General features: G+C 42.4%; 1 protein-coding gene across 5 annotated transcripts in view; it reads right to left on the bottom strand.

Annotated features, from left to right (window-relative positions):
* Positions 1-20,272, bottom strand: part of SYT14 (synaptotagmin 14) — a 126,564-nt gene extending 106,292 nt beyond the window's left edge. For 3 of the 5 annotated variants that reach the window (XM_080408652.1, XM_080408654.1, XM_080408655.1), the window contains exon 1: positions 5,892-20,272. The gene's annotated coding sequence lies outside the window, so the exon portion shown is untranslated. The other 2 variants (XM_080408650.1, XM_080408651.1) reach the window with 2 other exon arrangements.

The raw sequence follows: 20,272 nt of genomic DNA, 5'->3' as shown, positions 1-20,272 counted from the left end.
CTTAGGAAGCTTGTTCAGCAGAGTCTAACCAGGCTTTGACCTGTGAAGCTGCGCTCCTACGCTGATCCATGGTGACAGCACAAAAGAGTGCGTAGGAAGCAAGAGGAGGCGTATGGTTGATGAATCCATGCCAGTGTCATTCCACTGGCAAAATCCCCTCTTGGGGAAGGGAAGCTGTTGCAGAAGCTCCTGCACGCTGAAGGCTGCAGCTGTGTGCATGGAGTACTTATGCTAATTTTGCCCAACCTGGGAAAGGATCGGGGGCGGCTTTATCACCAACACAGTATACCTCTGCTAAACACCCTCAGTTTTGCTTGGGGCAGCGAACAGAATTAAGCTCCGAGTACAGAATCTATTAATGTGAAAGGAGAGAAATAATGAGTTTATTTGCTACCACGCAATTTGGAGTTTTTCCATATCAGAGTTTTTCCACTGCGTTTTAAGGTCCTGTTGCTGTAGGAGGCATAGAAGTTCAGAGCAGTGAACTGCTGTTCATGGCAGGGACCAGCTCTGAGGAGTTGCAGAACAGAAGTTCAAAAAGGACACAAAGGCAATTACAGAACCTGCAGGGAAATGAAATCATTTTTCTTCCGTTACAATGCTTGCAGTTTCTGTTTTGACGCTGGTGGCACAAGAATAAATGCCAAGACAAGAAATTTAATCTGCATGCAAAGAAACGTGATGTTAAAAAGACAGCTCGAACCATATTCTCAATACACGGTGACGGTGTTCTCGAAATCAAGGACTACTTGATGTAAAAACAGTCACAGATTAGACCTACCTCCTGAATTTTATCCCAGGATCAATATTTTATAGAACTACTAAAACTGATGTATTTTCATCTAAAAAAGGAAAAAATATTGTGGATTATATTTACCTGATAGTCAGTTCTTGTTGGAGGTAATTAATGCGCATAAAAAGTCACTATGTCTTTAGATGCTGCTTTCTTTTGAATCACCTGATACATAGCTTTCTGTAGTTAATTTCAACACCTGGCAAGCTGAGAGAAATTGCTATTGTGGGACCCTTTTACAGCTCAGGAAGACAAAGTTAATAAACTTACAACTTCCAAGTACTTACACAGGGAGTCCGTTTGCAAAATAATTACATAAGGCTACATTTGACTGCATTTATTCTTAATAACATGTATTTTTTTGATGGTGGTGCACTTCTGGAGCTCAGGCCAAAAGAACTTGTTCATCCAATGCTCATTAAAATCTGGAATCTTCAATAGAAGTAGAATGTGATCATTATAATAAAAATACATAAAAATGTGCAGAGATTTGATTCTGGGTATATTCCATTTTGCATCATTGAAGGTAAATCTGTTTTGCAAATGCCAAATTAATATGTCTTTATGTTTCTGCCAGCATCCACCTTAGTTTACTGCTGCTAGAGAGGCTATCGCAAACACGGTGGTTTGGAATATAAGCACAAAAACCTCCTGGGTCTCTGGGGTGGGGAACTACAGTAAACAATCAGCTTCCAATATGTGTTCTCATGAATTGATGCAGTGACACATATTTGTATTTCTCTGATAGCAAATTATAGGGCATGGTAATAGCTATTTAATAGTTGAACAGTTATTTAAATCTAGGTTAACCCTAATTACATTTTCTATTAAATCCAGGGTGTCATTTCCCCACCTCCAATGGAAAGAACTACGTGGTGAGGCTCACATGCAAAGAGCTCTGAAGCTCTAAAGCTTGTCTCATTCCAGTTCCTGCAGGGAAAGACCTTGGGAAGCGGTGGATTTTGAGTTCTTGACTCTTTCCCCAGTCTAGGAAGCTGAAGGATCAGAAAGCGTAAGGATAGGAACTGTCCGAAAGCAACAACATTTAGCTTTGCTGATCCTTTTTGGCCTGACAGCCCCCTAGATGTATCCACCTGATCCAACCAACAAAAAGACCCCAGAGCCCTAACCCTGCCATAAAAGCTGGGCGCAGGCCAATTGGCAATCTGCAGGAGAGGGCACACCGCTGCCTTTTTTTGTGGAAACTGGTACAGCCCTTCAGCGGAGGGCTGCCCAGGCAACACCATGCACAGGTGCAGAAAACATCTCTAGAAGCACTGCTTCCCAAATGGGGTGAGGAAGCCAACAGAGCCGGAGGACCTCTTGCTGAGCACAGGTGAGGGAGATCGGCTCTTCAGGCTCCCTTGCTTATTTTTGTTCAGTGAGGAAGAAGCAAAAGCCTATAAGTAAAAACAAATTCCCTTGGCATCCCAGAAAAGAGCAAATTATCCTCTCACATCTTCTGGAATGTCATCTCTGGTTCTTCTTTACCCTCTAATTAGTTCGTTACTGATGGATAGTTACTGAAACACACATGGTCCATCTCTATTAAGGAAGTGGAGTTTTTATTTGGGAAACCTTGAGACTGTGAAATCAGAAATGCGGCCATTGTTCATTCTCACTGTTGGCTGATTTAATTTAACTTTAAACATGTGATTAATTTTAATAGTATGGAAAACTAATTATGTTCATGTTCTAATGATCAGTATTAACCTAATTAGTGACCATGAAAATTCCCAAGCAAAGCACTTAATTATGTTAGAATTAAGATTGTAAATATTTTCCTAATGGAAAACTTCCAGTAAAACACTAATGCGCTCAAAGGCTACAACGACAAGAAAACATGCAGCATGTGTAAAATGGCTTCCAGAATGAGTTTCTGATTGCTAACTCTGCTACACAAGGTAACAGCGTTTGTAACGTGATGTTAGAAACTTATCCATGCATCACAAGTAAGCTATGCAATACTTAAATCAATGCCTTTAAGCTTCAATTCACCACATATAGCAGAATTCCTTCTCAAGAATCTCTTTCTCTAATTCCCAGAGAGAAGTGGCACTCTGTCCCTATCCTCAAGGCTACTAAAAGCTGTTTTGGGGACAGGAACAAATCTTTCTGTCAACCTACTTGTCCTTCATGTGCAATCATTTTCCTGCTGATAACCCCTGGGTCTCCACTTCCAGTCCCCCTCCCCCCCACTTCATTCCTCTGTTTTACACCCTTCACCTTTTCCACAGCATTTTTTATGCATGACAAGTAATTGAGAAAGGAGCTGCTGCACCCTGGAAAACACAGACCAGAGGTGCAAATTAGACGGGTAGAAAAGAATGCCACTGCCAAATCCCAAGACAACTGTTTCTGCAAATAAAAGGACAATCTCCAAAAAAGCAGCATTACCTTCTGTCTTCCAGGAGTCAGCCGGCCTTCCTAACCTAAGCACAAGCCTGTTATAGAGAGCTTGCACATATGATGCCCACAGAAGGTGTCCTAAGTCCACTTTTTTTGTTAAAAAACGTTATGCTCTGCTATGTTAGTCTACACAGCCTTTCTTGTAATTAAATGATACCAAATAACCAAAAGAATCATTACAGTTCCCCTGGGATAACATAGTTATTCATACCTGAATCTGACCCTCCTTTAATTTACTTTGTTATAAAAAGCTTTCTTTTACGTTACTTGTTGCAAGCACTGTCCCAGATTTAAGCCACTTCATAATACGGGGAACATATTTGTCAATGTGATCCCTACAGGCTACCTATCACTCCCAGGTACTGGGATGATTGCAGTTAAAGTATTTATTTCAGATAGGAGCTTTGTATTGAATTAGAAATCGATCTTCTGCTTGATCAGATAACATTGCTTTATGTATTCATACCTGGGTCTTTTGAAAGCTATTCAGTCTGTGTGCACGACATCAGAGTGACCGAATCTTCCCCAGACACGCAGAACTAATACTTGGAAATATAATTCCCAGCTTTTGTGGGGCTCACGGTGAATGGGGCAGCCACTAATTCTTTTGTCACCTCCCAGCTCTTAGTGAAACAATTTATCTCACTCACCAACTGTATGCAAAGAGTGCCAGAAAAGTATCAAGTCGGTATTATAGCTCATCAATTATGTATTGTTTCCAAACACAGTACAGTTCGTGAAGTCTAAAACAACAAACCAGAAAAATAGGGAATGTGTTCCTCCAGATCTGCATCAATTTGTTTATGCACAAGTTAAAGACTTTCACTCTGAAGTGAATTCCTCTCCTTGCTTGCAACTTTTTCCCTTTTTATCTTATCGTATAGTTTCTAATCCAAGATACATACTAAAAACATAGAGAAAAGTAATCCATTAAAAAGCAGAGGTGAGGTCCTGAGGAGACGCTGGCTCCATGAAGCTGATGGTTTACCCTATGAAAGAATTTGTGAGAAAGATTTTTAGTTTCCTATTTCTTTAGATCTACATGAGCTGCGTTACATATGCATTTCTGCTTGAGCTCCCCTCTCCTGGGTAGTGAACACATCTTCATCTCCCAGTGTTATTGAAGGTGTTTATATGTGTGGATTCATTAATGGATGGCTGCTTTCCAGCGTATGCCACCAGCTGTTTACTGTTCTGTCTTTCACTCTGCTAGCTCCGCTACCCTGTGACAACATATCACCGAGGATAACATTAATGATAGGACTGTCCCAGGCTGAAAAGATGTCTAGTAAAATCTTTATGGAGAGCAAGAAATAAGTCTTAAAATAATAGGGCAGCATTGATTTGGGGGGACTGATGTCTTAAAAACCTATATCAGTTTTCAATATCCCAAAGCATCCTGTGAAATATACCTGTTTCTAGAGACTTGTATTACACTAATCTCTGTGTACATGGACGCTTTCTTCAGTCACCTTTAGATACTAATGGTCAAAATCCATGCTTTGGAAATCAATTTAACCTGACATGAAAAGCCCGAGTTGGTTTTGGTGTTTTTTTTTTTTCAAACATGCAGAACACAAAAAGCTGCAGGTATTGTGTAGGCAATTTATTCATGCAATAAATGTGTTTGCTATCCTGGGTTTTTGAAAATCAACAGGTCAATAAAATCATTAAAATTAGGTCATTATAATTTTTAAAACTCATTATCATGATGAGAAATAAAGCCAGCTTTTTTGATTAATAGAGATTTATTAATGGAAAGCTTCTATTGCTATATACTTAATTTTGAAGCTACTGACATGAAATGTTATAAGTACAATATATGACTGAATTCAAATTTCATTTTAGATAGCAAATTCCAAAACTCTTGGTCTTTCTCCTTCAATCACACTCTACAAGTTCAAACATCAGTTTGGCACCAGCACAGCATTTGTATCAAGCTCACATGCAGAGGTCTGAAAAAAAAAATATCCTCTAAACTCATGTAAGAAAACGGTTTCATGTTTGCAGACACTAAACTTATACAACTTATTTAGACTGCACTGGAGATATTAGTAATAAAATCATAATTACACCATGGAAAAGTAACTATAACATATAAATTTTGGTATTATTTATCATTATGAAACACTTCATTTTCCAGAACCACAAAAACCGTAATGTTTAGGCTTTAACATCTTTAATTCAACTTATATGAGCAAAAATGGATGAATAGCACATGAATAATTAAATGCACAAATAGAAAATGGGAGAGCTAAAGGCATTACAGAGCAATGCAAACCCAAAGTACAGCTATTATGGGGGACCTAACCTGCCATCTTTGTTCAAGCAAATTTTCCAGAGGGGAAACAGGTTCAGATACAATGCAGTACAGACTCAAAAGAGTGTATCCTTCTCCTGGACATCAGCGTATCTACTCTGATATATTAAAATAAACTTCTGCTTGCTATTGAACACAAAACTGAGCACAAACATGCAAAGGAAGCCTTGTGCCACCCTGCTAGCAGAGAGGGAATGAATGGAGACATGTTCAGGGACACAACTAGGATATTTTTGGGCCCCAACCAGACCAACTACTCATTTTCCTTTTCAAGACCATTTGCAATAAGAGTAATTTAAAACATCTCTAAATTATTCAGGGAGACTAGAGCTGCATGAAGCTGAAACAACTAGGGAGCATTAAGTTTACCTTTGGAAGCTTTCCATTGCTATCCGGTGGGATGTCTAGCAGGACTGGATCACCAGGACCATCAAGCTGCTCCTCTTCTCATGAAGTCCATGAGCAAGTTCAGAGAGGAAGCTGAATACTTTCCTGCATAGCAAGAGCTTCAAAAGTAATTTTGTACTGCACAAACTAAACACTGTGAAGTTTTATATTTCTAACTGGAAAAAATGAGTATTTGCCAATGCCAAAGGCAGGCAACAAGTTGAAGGTGGCTTTGAATGTTTTTGTTCTTTCATCCAGATAGAAAGTGTGGCTTTTTAAATTCATGCCACCACTAGCTGGAACAAACCCAAACAAATATAATGGTATATATAAATTCACCTTTGAGTCAGCATCTCATATTTCAGCACTTCTAGTCACAGCATCTTTCAGAACAGTACATCACCCATATGCTTCATACACATCTTTTACCTTCTCAGTAAATCAGAATATGGATGCTAAAGTCCAGAAAGCAACCTTAAAAATTCCTTTGTTTTTTTAGCAGGTTTTATTGATACTGCTGGTTGAGCATATTTTGTAATGGAAGATGGCAACCTCTCCTTTATAATTCATACAAACAATTAATCGAAAATAAGAAAGGGGTTGCCAAGCAAGGAACATTTGCAGTAGCTGAACAGGAATATTCTAAATTAATGGTGAAAAAAATATATGCAGATACAATAAAGAAGAATAAAGCTTGTCACTATAATTTGTATGAAGTATGAGAAAGAGACATAAAAGCATCACATGAGCGCCAATCCCACAGGAAGCTCAAAATGATGCTTTTGTTTTAAGGAAAATGGGTGGGGTTGGGTAGGGGGGTTTTAATTCTTTTTTTTTTTTTGTGTCAGAATTTTTGCCACTGGGAAATAAACTCAAGACAAGGTCTCCAATAAAACAGATTTATCTGATCAGTAGCTAGAAGAAAATGGAGACTGGCCAGGAATCATTAAGGATGTACACAGTAACTGCAATCTTTGTGAGTTTTTAAATCAATTTCATCCCTTAAGCTTTTCTTCAGATTAATTCCTTCAGATTAAAGGAGCATAACTGGTAAAGTTTACTAAATGTCATACAGTGCATGATCACGTCCCTTTACTTCTGAAACACTCATATAGCAAAAAATTGTGGGTTTTAGGCCGGTTGCTGTCATTTTACCTGTGGGGACTATGATCCACACATATGCATAATAATTGCATTATTGTGTGTCTCGGGTCCCTCAAACAAAGTGATACTATTCCATCCTAAACCACCCTCACATCCCACTGATATGATGATCAATGACTTTTATTATAAGGACATAGTTAATTGACGAAGCAAAATTAAAAGAATGAGAGCACAGAGTCATTTACATCTGAGGCTTGATAAGAATGTTGTGATAGGTAATTCTGTATGCTTGTTTGGGGTTTTGTTGCAAAATTGAGATGAGCATCACCAGCTGAGTTAGAGTGTGCTAATCATGCCACCACTCCCACTGACTTTCAACTGAATGTGAGTATCCACAATCCTCCCAGGCCTTCCAAATCAAAGCTTAACACCATAAAAATACTTTTCCAACTGTAAAAAAATACTGTTCCAACTCAAAAATCAACTGCTTTGTACTTACAGCTTGGCCCCTTCATTATTTGCATCTAAGCACCCTGGTATAAACCTGACCATTTCTGTTAATGTTTTATGGATAGCGAACACTTCATACTTGGTGTTTTCAAGCCTTCCAGATGTCAAGAAGGAAGGAGAATTTGCTGTATTTCCAAATAATCCCTCTGATTACAGCTGTAAACATTAATAACTAGGTGAAAAGTTATACTCGTTCTTGCTGAGGATTCTGAATGTAATTGCATTTCTTCCTTCCATTAGGGTACGGAGAAAATTAGTCCTATAACTCATGTGGTGAATATGAACTTTAGGAGGGCTCTCAATTTGCAGCCTGTGACTGAGCTGGATGCCAGTTTTTAAATGTTTGTTCTTATCCAGTTTTTAAACGTTTGTTCTCATCCAATCCATTCCTCTTTATTTGACTTTGAGCTTTTACATTAAGCAAATATGTTTTTCAAGTGCATTTTATAAATGAACCAAGTAAATGAAATGCGATCTAAGTCAATTTATCTTACATTTTGAAATGCAGCTGTGGGTTTCTACTCAAGTAAGACAGTTTCTTCGTCATGCCATTCCTTGAGTTTGAGAGCAGGGAGGACGTAAATTGGCAACAATTCCAGCCTCCTGGCCTGGTTGTATTAATAAGCTACTTTAAAAAATAATAATAGCAGTAATTACCCAAAGACCCTAAAATTATGCATTTATTAAGTTATGTGATATTTTGTAAGAGAAACAGGAATATACTGGAATAATTTCTCCCAGCATTGGAATTTGATCACTTAGAAGAACAAAGCAACTGTTTAGCACAAAAGGCAAGTATTATACTAACAGTTTAGGACAGGAATCAAAGACCATAATTTCCAAATAAATGTTCACCCAGAAATCTGGGAGGCAGAAGGTGTCTTCAGGAGTAGCACCTGTTTCTTACATCACATACCACAGGAGCAAAAGGTTCTGCAGACTTTAGGAGGAGGCAAATCAGTCTTGATCTGAGCTGTGAGTTGCAGAGTGGAAGGCTCCATCAGTCCTCTTCCATTAAAAGTTTCCTCCTTGCCAATACATATTTGTAAACACAAAGTTTCTTTTTATAATAATTTTAATTGACACTTTTACTTCCACACAACACAAATATTTTATGTTTGAAATAGTTAAAAATAGTTAACTATAGAATTTGTATTAAAATATCTTTCAGAGAACCCAACATAAATTTAGTGGATTGTGTTAATATCACTTTTGAACATTTGTTCTCCAAAGTAGCAAAAGCATATCAAGAAATTTGATTTCCAAGTCTAATCTCTGGGGTGACCCACTGACATAAGCATTTCTCATATGGTTTGGTTTTGCAGCACTTTGACACAGAAACACTGAACTTCTTTCTCCAGATAGATGCTGGAGCGAGAACATTCATTCTCTCAAGCTGTTGCAGGAGCACTATTGCTCTTCCTTCACCGTGTCAGCCCACCTTGGCAGAGGTCACGAACTGCCTCCCCTGGTCAATTTTGCCATGATTGTTCTCAAACATGAAATTTTGATCCTCACCTTCAGGACTGACAGCAGCAAGGAAGACATTAATTTCATAGTGAAACAAGAAAATGAGATTTACCAGCTTAGTGGGCCTCTTCCCAGACATTATAAGACACTAGAGCTGAGCACTGGGGACACCCAGACGACTACTCTGCAGAAAGCACTAACAATGACCGAGCAGCAGATAACTTCTTTCGTTTCTTTCATTTTCCTTCCTGGTGGAGGTGCACCACCATCCAAAGCCTCAGCCACCCGAACCCGTGAGGTACCACGGGAACTTCTACCCTACGCCCTGGCCACTGTTTACGTGGCAGCCAAGGATACTGCTCTCTTTTTAGTCAGCACTAACGTTTTACAGGATACTGATTTGTTAGAGGGACAACTTCTTTCATTTTTATTCACACAAAGTCTCCAGAACCCCAAAATAGATAACAGGACTTAGAGAGGAGGATGAGTAATTCAGTGGGTTGTATTTAGTGATTAATGATATCCCTGCTGAGAGGGGCATGTTTTCTATGTTTATTCCTCGGTTGACAGCAAACTGCCTGTAATTATTGTTATTGTACAACTACAGAGCAGGGGCACAGGAAGCGGTACAGTCGATAAGATTAACTAATTAGACTTGTGGTGGACGTGCAAATGAACTGCGAAGGCAAAGAGCTATTGAGACGGACACGGTGACTGAAAACCAGCCTTCAGTCTTCCTGCTAGTCCTCGTTGCCCTGGCTTCCTGAGAGCATCTGTTTTGGTCTAAACACTGATCTGTGCCACATATTAAACCATTTGTTCTCAATAGCGCTCGAGTAGATCCCACACTGGGTATGACCGGTTGCCTGGCAACCTAAATTCATTTAGCAAAATTTAGTTTCCTTTATATTATTACTTTTATTCTGTAACATGCAGGGCCAAGTATAAATCTTCACATTTTGCTAACAAGAAAGGATTTAATTTCTGTTAAAACTTTCCCTTGGAGTGCACGTAAAAGCAACCAGAAGAAAAAAAGGAGGGAGGGGAGGCGCAATATAGATCAACATTTTGACCTAGCTTTAAGTTACAGTGAAGCAATAGAATGTCACAGTATGCTAATTATTTAATCAACCCACATCATCTCTGCTGTTCATGTATTATTCTGACTATCAATCGAACACCATCTGCCCTCACAGAAAAATGTTCCTGCAACATACAGAATATTTAGCTGGCAAGCAACTATCACCATGTTCGCACTAGGAAGCCATGAACCCGAGAAAGCTCGAGGAGCTTGGGGACATTCAAAACATCTCCAGCTCTCTCTTGGCCTTCCTCTGGAGAAATTTATGATTTCCATTTAAATTTCAAATAATGAAATAGATTCATTAATGGCTTTGAATGCAAATAGGAAGCTGAGCTTTGGAATCCAGCATTCCTTTTAATGAAAATTTTCTGTCACTTGGAGAAGCGTGGGAAGCAGCAGCGAGGAGAGGGAGAGGAGAGGGAAAGGGAGAGGAGGCGGCTCCAGGTCTTCTTGTCCGCTGGGCTCCAGCAGTGCTTCCCCCCGGGGGGTCCCAGCTGCCCACCAGGGCTGCCCCAGCTGGGCTCAGGCTGGCAACTGCTGCTTCCCCCTCGGCCCTGGGCAGGGACCCGCCTCATGTACCCTGGGAGAAGGGGCCTCTCGTTGTATTAATGGTCATCCCTTACCTGGACAGCAGGTCCTGGCAGCATATGCATTTTAAAAGGTAAAGAGATAATTCCTGCCTCAAACAGGAGAACAAGTGGCTTTGTCAATGATGTCCTTGTAAAATACACGAGGGAAAGGATTTTGGAAAAGTTGTTTAGTAAGCATGGATTATAAGGGGATGTTTACCTCCAACAAGTAAAATGAAGTATAAAACCTTGCTAAGTGCAATGCATAACATAAAACCTATGCAAAAGGAGGATAATATTACTTAGTTGGTTACATTATTTTTTTTTTACTAAAATAGATAGACAATTGTGAAAACGCATCCTAAATTGCTCGAGTTGGAAGCACAGTTGGCCTCTTCATCATTTTCCAGTCACGTGCTGCCTGTTAAGGAATCCTGGTCAGCTCACCAAATAAACTGGTACAAGGATTGCATGTGCTATAAGAAATACCAAGGGCAGAAGCAGCCAAAATGTCTTTGGGTGCTATTTAGAAACAGGTTTTGGAAACAAAAGCACCATCTTTAGTTAGTAGATCAGTTAGTAAGCTAGTTACTAGATGTTGAGTTGCTCCCTCATGACCTTCTGTCTCAGCCTGGCACGGAGCACCTAAGCCCACACCGCACTTGCCAGAACAGCCAACAGCTTTAGAGCAATGTCCTATAGACCAGCAAAGAGCTGTCAATAAGACATGGATGGATACACCTACCAGAATAAAAACACTGGGCCCCAGTGTCTCTGTTGTCCTTATCCTGAATTCCTTGGAGTGGGACCAGGGATTTCCAGCGGGACTGGAATTTGGCCCAGTGTGCCACAATCCCATAAAACACAACTGTCTATTGGTTAAACAATGCCAAGCATGTCTCAGCCAGATGCCTGTTTACTGACTACTGAGAGAGAAAAAAAGCTCTCAGATGCTGTTGCTTGGGTTTGCAGGATGTAGGACATACTAATTATGAACAAATGAAATGATCACATAACAGAGATGAGCCACGTAACTTGGTTTGGCTGCAATTCGTGGTATATGAAAAACATTACAGCACAGGGCTTGAAGAACATAAATTCTGCATTAAAAATAAATTATTTTGTAATGTAGCATCTATTTCCTTGAGATAGTAGTTCACTTTCTTCTACTACGTGGGATAATGAACCATTAAATTGGGTAAATTATTGTCCCTTTAGCACAAGTGCTTTCTACAGTAAAGGAAGAATCCTGGTTCATTTCGCCAACAAAAAGCTGTTCTGCTAAAATTGTCTGTCCTTTCCTGGAAGCAGGGAAGTCCGACACCATGAGATGGCATGCACTCAGGCAGCACTGCGGAGGCAATCGCGGCAGGACAGTGGGTCAGTGAGCACCTTCAAAGAATGGCCTTCCCTGGGACGTCACCCGCCTGACCCCATCCAGAGCCCAAGCCCTTCAGGTGCCCTTGGAGAAACCGCAGAGCAAACCCCGCTCTGCCAGGCTGCACCCCACCAGGGCACCCCAGGACCTCGGGGTCCGTCCCCCTGCTGGGGCCCTTCAGCCTCGGGGCACCCGTGGAGGAGGGCAGCAGGATAGGGAGCTGAACCCTGGGGTGGGGCAGAGGGGACAGAGCCCGACGGTGCCCTCAGGTCCCTGACCACTCGCCCATTTCGAAACACAAACACCCCCCCTCCCATTTCTCTGAGCCCCCTGGCACAGGTGTGCAGTTTTCTTCCTGTGGTGATGCGCGCAGCAGCAGTTTCGCTTCTATTTGTGCCAAGAAGGCAGCAAAGTTCACACAAACGCCACTCCCGGAGCAGTCAGGTCCCGTGCCTTCGTAACATCCCCATTAAAATATTTCTCCTAATTTTGAACTTTAATTTTCTATGTTGTTCACCCTATCCACTGTAAAGAGCAAATGTTCCCGCTCTCTGCAACAGGATTTTATGCATTTGAGGATCTAAGCTTTTCTCCTTTCAGTCACCTCTTCTGTTTTCCAGTCTTCCCTGGACTAAGCGGCCCACACGTGCTCTGAATGCAGTGTCCCAAATTACGTGGATACTCCAGGCCAGATAAGCTCTGATGTTTTTGAGAAGACTGGATGAAATACTTCGAAAGTCCTAAAGATTATACTCCTGTAAAGGTAAAGAACTCAGATTTATTATTTTTTTTTTTACCACTATCATTGTACTGTAGACTCCTGTTTAATCTGTGGTCCACAATACCACCTTGTTCTGTTTTTGCAGATCTTTTTGTTTAAGCAGCATATTTCGTTACCTTGTATCGTGCATTTGATTATTGCAGCCTAAGACCATGATCTTGATCTTGTCCTAGGCGAATTTCTTTTTTTTTTCCTCCCCTTCTTTCTCAAGCCATTTTTTCTGTTTGTTGATAACATCTTGAATTCAAACCCTGCCCTTTAAAGACCTTGAAGCTTCGTATCATTTGGAAATGTAATAAACATAGGCCTTTGTCCAGCAGCGGCTATTAACAAACCCATTAAAAGACTGGCTCCAGAACAGACCACAATGGAAAGGTTGTGATATCATGTTGGCTGCCACCACTGCCCTCCAGGGATGCTACCCGTCCAGCTGGGCATCAAACCCCTCCCTCGGGCCTTTCAGTGTTTTCCTAGCTTTTCTAACGGGAATGTCGTGCTGGACTGCCATAGCCTAGCAAATCAAGATAGAAAGCACCTGTGGTTTCTTCTCTGGCCACCCTTTCCTAGAAAGAAACGAGCTTGGTGTGATGTAGTTTATTTTTAATCAGCCACTTCTCTTGTAGACACTTTCAAACGCTTTTGGGAATTTGTCCTAAGAGTTTCAAGCTGATGTAAAGGCTTTAAAATTCCCTGACTTTGCTCTGCTTCCCACAGATGTTCTTCTGAAAGATGGTCACCATCCTAGCCTTTTCCCAGTCTGTGGGTGTCTTGCCTGTCCAAAATAAGTTTTCAGCAATCCTGCATCCCATCTCTGCGTATTCAGGGATGCAGTCCACCAGGCCTAGTTAATCTTAAAAGTCTGCTTAAGTCTTCTCTTAAGCCTTAGGCTCACCTTATCCCTTTGCCACTAGATCAGCTGCACTAGCTGTCTGTGCCCCGTAACTCTCTTTCCGTGAGCACAAATGCAGAACAGGCATCAAACACCCAATTCCTCAGGGTCTTCTGTAGATAGAACTTCTTTCCCATTGAAAAACAGGCCGAGCCTTTTCCTGGTCTTCCTACTGCTAGTGAGAGAATGACTTTTTCTTGCAGCAGGTATCTTTTAATAATTGCAGGGGGTGAAATATGACCTCCAAATGACCTTTTGAAAAGCTTCCTGGGAGCTGGTTTCAGGGGATGTTGATTCTTGAACTCCTCAGCTCAAGAAAGCAGCACACAGAGATGAACAGAGCAAGGGAAGAGTAAAACAACTGTGTAAAACTCAGAGCCCGTTGAGCACCTCCCTCTCCCCAAAAGCACGGAAGAAGCGAGAGAAGAAGGTGCTCCGTGTAGCCATTCCCTGCTCCTAAGACACTGACCAGAGGCCAGAAAAGTCTCCAGGGCACATAGCCTGAGCCACAAGAAAATATGAAAGAGTGACCTTATTTTAAAGACAGTAGAAGGGAAAGAACAAACCCACCCACCCCCCTTTCTTGAACTTTCCTTAATGACAGCGAGATGTTTCTTTCCCAGCAAAAGCTAACTGCTACGCTCGATGCGCCTGATGTCAGCTGGAGGAACAGATGGCTCAATGGTTCATTTCAAACTGTTCACTCAGCCAAACAGCACAAATTGCATTAATTGCCTCACAGTACGAGCAGAGAACGGAGCACTCCGCGTGTCCTAGCCATAATCACTGAGACTTCTCATCATTATTCGCATTTGACAGGTCAGTCGGGAACTTCTTCGCATGCCGGGAGGGGTGGGGGTAGAGGGAGCACAGCACGAGGAAGTGCCTGAGCTGAGCACTCCACAGGTAAGAGAAGATCCCCAAAAGCTGATTTAGCCTTTGACTTCTGCCTTGGCATTCAAATGGTTTCCTCGGCGCAGTGCCGCTTTCTGAAGTATAATTTCTTATTATGAGAACATACGCGATAACGCGCCTTCTGACCAGATCCAGGGAGCAGGAGGAGCAAGATCCGATTACTGACCACCGTCTCCCTGTCCACACTGAGACTGGGAAGACATTAAATGCACTGGAGGCACTTCCATAGTCTACCCCTTGCTTTGCCCCTTCCTGTGGCAAAGGTAGCTTACACACCATTGCAGGTCTTGGCAGGCCACCTAAGAGAAAGCAGGCGTCCCAGAACCTCCCAGCCAGAGGACCTGGAGAGGGAAACCACAAGAAGGGACTCTCCATGCCTGCCTTCTGTGAGCCCCTGTATCCAAGATCTGAAAAAAACTGATGGAGCCAAAGAGTTCGAAACACATCATGCCAAATATCTCAAATTTTTTGTTTCTATAAGCTGGGAGTCCTGCATGTGTTTATTTTACCAGTACACATGCACCTGAAAAGCTCATGCAGAAGATGAGTCCAGGCAAAATGCTCTCCTTTACATTTGACAGCTCTAAACCTTGCCTAATAAAGTGATTTATTAGATGCTCCATACCCTGTTGAAAAGTCCTGACACTTTGCTCATCACTTGCAAATGCAAGGTGTCAGCGTTTTGCCCACTGAAGACACTGCACTTCTTTAGAGCAAGGAAAAAATATATTGGTAAATTACCGCGTAAGACCAGAAGTTTAAAGCTACAGCTTTCTAGCTAATGTGATCATTGATGCTTCTCTGCACCTACTGTCTTTATTTCAACGGCTTTAGCAAGATACAATACTGGGAAAAGACTAACCCTAGTCTCCCACCGACTGTTGAGAATCCTGCTGCAAAACTCACAGGCAAGTCCTGATGCTCTTTCCTCCCCTTCGCTTTAGAGGGAGCAGAACCACTGTGGTTGCACCAGCAGGGGTGAAATTTTTGTGCCACATCTACTTGCATTGCCAAATTCTACTTGAACCCCTCCTTCAAGAAAAAAACATGAGAAGATGAGGGGGAAATTAAAAGAAAAAGCAATACATATGCAAAACCAGACCTCCCTGCTGTGCTGTAACCATCCCTAAATTGGCAGTAGGTCTGATTATTGTAAATGGGTGACAGCTGAGGGGTGGTGCTTTTGCTTGACCCCTGCTTGGTGGAGGCTCCGTCTGCACACTCCTTCATAGCTCCTTCTGCGCTAACCTCAGATCTCACGCGTTCCAGGGGGAGGGAGGCCCTTCACTGTTTTCCTCTCTGAAGGAGAAGTCAACAGAAGAGAAAGGATACCTAATTGTATCTGACTGAGGAGAAAAAGCATCTCAAGGCTCTGCTCACGTGAAAGTTACTTTATGCCATTAATTGCTTTGCCTCTCACAAAACTGGGGGAAAAATCCCCAGATCTAAGTTTGTTCCACTGTCTGTTCTGTACCTCTAAAAGATGCAGCAAAATTCCTAGAGTCAAGTCTTCTCACCCTGGGAAGCTTTTCTCTTAGTGCTCTGTACCTGTGCATCGGTCACGCTGTCTTGCTCTTTGCTCACACTGGTGGCTGTTTCTGCACCCCCAGAAACACCCTGTCCCCTGGCACTCACAGAACTACTGTGGGACCCCTTCTAGTGTGGGACCTGCCCACACCGTGGGACCTCTTCCAGTAATCAAGAGAGACTTTCCCTGTTACCTTTTCCCCCTCAAAAGTAGCTTGTGTGGCACATTTACATGCTCAAATTTTGAGCACTATCATTTGGATAGTTTCCCTTCTTTGGAAACAGGACCTTACTGTGCTTCTGACATCAGTTTTTCTCGTCCATGAGGACACATGGTCTCCTTTGTGCCTACGGGCTCCCCACCTCCCATGGACTAATTCCACAAAACACACCCGCGCCTGCATTTATGTTGAGCTGTTTCACAAAGCTCATAAGTACTCTGAGAGCTCCTGCACTGTAATGTGATCTCTGAATGATCCCTCTTTCTTTTGGACTCAAGCAAGCAGCCTCTGAAGTTACTGGAAAGCTTCCAGCTTGTAGCAGGAATTAATTCAGACACTAATTTATTCCTTTGGGGCTTCCTCCTGGTTTAGCTGCATCTTACCAGCATTTAACTGTGTGCCACCCAGCTCCGTGCACTATAGCAATGCAGGAGAAGGGGAGCGAGAACCAAAGCAGAAAGCAGCCTGAAAGATCTGGAATGGCAGAAGGAGGTGGTGTTCATTGCCACTGGCTCTTCCCCTGCTCTGAGAGAGGATAACAGGCAGCAGAGCAGCAGTAAGCCAAGCTACAGACCTGCAACTTCAACCGCTGTTTTTTCAGTTAATTTAATCATGTTCTTTAGTGTAACTGGGAAAGAGTGAGACCGTACTTAAGTACAGATTATTTTACCTTCTAAGTCACAGTGCTACGTTCAGTGATATCTGAAAAACATGAATAGTCAGAAAATCTGGCTTATTCCCCAGCTACTCAAGTTTTGTGTCAGCCCTGGCTATGCCAGAGGAACCCACAAGGTCTCATCTGAAAAAGGCACTCCCTCAACCGATCACCTATTGCTTGATGCTCCAATGGTCTTTCATGAGCAGGTCCACCACGTTGACCTCAGCCCCAAACAGCTGCAAGGCCAGGTATGCCTTCCCTGGCTAAAGAGTGTTAATTATGTGATTAAGCTAACGAATAGGGGGAATGCCCAGACCAACACACAGAATAATGTTGGAAAGGGAAATTTAATAGCTCGTGCTACGGAGATGGTCAGTAGAGGAGATGGCACTAAAATAACTTAGAGCCTTTTGCTATGATGAGTTGCTAAGATCCTTTCAGCCTTACCAAACACACACCTTCTTTAGAACCACCCAGCGCAGGAGCTTCTCAAAGACCTTGGAAAAGTCCAAACAAATTGTATTAACTGGTTCCCATTTATCCATTTGATGTCTATGCTCATGACTTGCAACAAAATTGATTCAGCTTTTCCTGCTTTGATTAAAAAAAAATGCATTTATTAAAGCTAAATTTTCATTCTTTACTAACCTATTAATTAAGTGGCAATAAGGGCTTTTGAAACCCAATACCCGGGGCAAGTAAATAACACAGAGATTGCTGCTTCTCAGCTAGTAATACCAAGGTATCGGCAATGGTTTTTCAGTTACAGCCCCTGCTACCAAATTCCCTTCTCATAAATGAAAGAGAGAGGCTAATAAGAGACCTTACAGCATCCTAATAAACCTCTGTTTAAACAATTCCGACAACATCTCTTTAGATTTATGCCAGTATCAGGTAAGAGTTTGACTAGGAAATGTAACATCACGTGCAGCATGTAAAAATTCCGTGTGATTTTGCTGGTTTTGTCTGAAAGACTAAGGCCAGATTTCTGCTTTCAGTTGCAGTAACATAATTATGTTGTCAACTGCTCCAAGACTACCGTCCTATTTTTGTCCTGTGTTTTGTTGTTTCTCTGTACCTTACCTTGATCTTTCTCATGTCCTTTACTGAGGATTCCTGCGTCTCTCTTACATAATCACACATTTATTTCTTAAGTACCGCTCAGCGTTACAGCCATTTCAACTTCTCCATCTCAGGTATCCAAATTCACATGACCAGCTCATACCTGTTGGCTGTTTATCCATCCAAGTCGGTGGTCTCAGCCCAACTCACAGTCCACCTGATGAAACAAGCAAATCCCAAGCACAGCTGAAGCTAATAGTTAATTACAATGTAACCAGCCCTGTACTAATTAATTACCCTTTACTGTCAAGCTCAGCACAGAGGATGAGATTTAAAGCTACAGGGGACTGAACTGTATCTTGGATCTAATGTGGGCAAAAGCCTCGTGTTGACCAGGATGGGCTGGCTGCAGTAACATGCACGTACCATAAAGCCCGTACAGGGTTTTGCAGCCAGGTGTCTGCTGGCTTTGTGTCCCCCTGGTCCTGGGCTGCTGCGGGGCACAACTCAGCCAGCACGGGTGCCCGCCAGTGTGTCAGCAGTACCTGCACCTCCTCCATGGGATTAAGGGTCACCCGGCATCTCTGGGGAGGGGAAAAGATGAAGGTTCACCCCAGTGACCTTCCCTGGGGCATCTGCTTCCCTCCCAGTGCAGAGAGAGGAGCCCTCTGTGGGGCGGGTCCCTGACTGGGCTAGCTCTCTGATGGGAGGGTCTGCTGTCCTCCACTTGCCCTCACCCCTCTCCCCCTTTGCACAGCCCCCTCGCGCATCCACATACACAAACTGTTTCATCAGACACACTTGGCCACTAAGTAAAAGCAACCCCCAAATCCTGGCAGGTAACTCCTGGGGCTGAGGCCACGGGAGCACAACTAACCAGGCAGCCTGTGACAGCACAGCTGTAAAGTGATTGTTAATTCTGCTGCTGTTAACAAGAATGCTCCAGTTTCTCTGTCATGCGATTTGCCCCGTGTCTCCCAAGGCTGCCGCCAAGCCAGCGGCCTGCCCCTTGCAGGAGGCAGTTCCCCAGCACTGGAGGCAGGCTGTCCCCAGGTCACGTTTCCCTCCCTCCTCCACATTAATAGTCAGCAGCAGAAGGCTGGCTCTTACCCTACAAACACATTTTCAAAAAAAAAAAAAAACCACCCCAAAACAACAACAACAACAACAATCACCACCACCCCCAAAACACATTGCCTTTTTGTCACCTTTGAAAGGAGCAACATAACGTAACAAACTTACTATCCTGATTAGGCTTTTACCAGTGAAAAAAGGAGCTGTTCCAACATGAGCCCATTAGCTGGAAGAACAATCTTCCTATAGAGACATGTATGTCTTTCTCTTAGTCATCAACTAGTAGGATTTCCTGAGATAGGAAATGCTGAAAAGAAATTCTTGTTTAACATCTTAATTCCAGTTTATTTTTACCCTTGGGTTTGAATTCCCAAAAGCTAGCTGCTAATGCTTCGGTACTACCGCACGTCAGCAGCCAGTGCCTGGAAAGCTGTCTGCCTGATGCCAGGCAGTCAGCTCTCACGCTACATTACAATGCTTCTCACAAATAAAAAGAATACAAGATTAGTTTTCAGCACCCTGAGATTCTCTTGAAACACTGACAAAAAAAAAAAAAAAGATTCTTAAGAAACATAATCACTCCCTTAAAGGTATGGTACTGACGCCAAAATCAACAGGATTTTGTTTTACATTTGTTTCCTCAAGATAAGTAGTTACTCATCATTGGTGCACGCTTGTCAAAAAGTTGCAGAAAACTTGCTGTGCCAAGGTTATTTTTTTTACTTGCTGCCAAGTAAAAAAGCCTGTAAAACATTGTGTTTGCTAATGTCTTTTCTTCTTCCATTTGTGTCGGAACTTGAACTTTCTTAAAAAGTGTTGAACAATTAAAAAAAAAAAAACAAAAACGAAAACCCCAACCAGACAACCCCCAGATGTAAACACTCCATTACTAAAACTGAGTGTCCACAAAAACGGATTAGGTCCAGCCACCTCCCTGACAGCCACAGTCAGGAAAATGCGTTGGACGATGGGCTCTCCACTCACTCATTTGGAGCCAGCAGTTGCCCCAGCAAGTGAAGCATCAGTATCTGCAAACACGTACCCAGGATGGGCCAAACTCTCACCTCAGCACCTGCCATCTCCAAGCCACTCTTAAAATAAAACAAAAAGGGAGCAAAGGA

The sequence above is a fragment of the Falco punctatus genome, assembly GCF_963210335.1.
Source record: "Falco punctatus genome assembly, chromosome: 12".
Taxonomy (NCBI): domain Eukaryota; kingdom Metazoa; phylum Chordata; class Aves; order Falconiformes; family Falconidae; genus Falco; species Falco punctatus.
This window is presented reverse-complemented; position numbering and strand designations above follow the sequence as displayed.